Raw genomic sequence first — 234 nt, 5'->3', positions numbered from 1 at the left:
TTATTATTTCATCTGCTAATTCCCGTCGAGCTGTCAGCCATATTTTTATGTAACGTAAAGGTCACATGACCAAGGGCCAGTTGGTTAAAGCAGAATGATAATACTCATGATCTGGTTCTCTAGATTTCTTGAAGTAAGTTTAATTTTCCCTTCAAACAGAAATTTCAACTCAAAATATGAAAATATGTAACCTAATTATTAGACATTTAAACAGTCTAACAAACAAACAAAATG

General features: G+C 31.6%; 1 protein-coding gene across 1 annotated transcript in view; it reads right to left on the bottom strand.

The window, feature by feature from the left end:
* The window catches only part of LOC119586811 (regulation of nuclear pre-mRNA domain-containing protein 1B-like), a 14880-nt gene that overhangs the window by 3135 nt on the left and 11511 nt on the right, over window positions 1-234 (bottom strand). The gene's annotated exons all lie outside the window — the stretch shown is intronic.

This window comes from Penaeus monodon, chromosome 22 (genome assembly GCF_015228065.2).
Source record: "Penaeus monodon isolate SGIC_2016 chromosome 22, NSTDA_Pmon_1, whole genome shotgun sequence".
In the NCBI taxonomy this organism is placed as follows: domain Eukaryota; kingdom Metazoa; phylum Arthropoda; class Malacostraca; order Decapoda; family Penaeidae; genus Penaeus; species Penaeus monodon.
The sequence above is the reverse complement of the archived record's forward strand: the minus strand, read 5'-3'. Positions and strand labels throughout refer to the sequence as shown.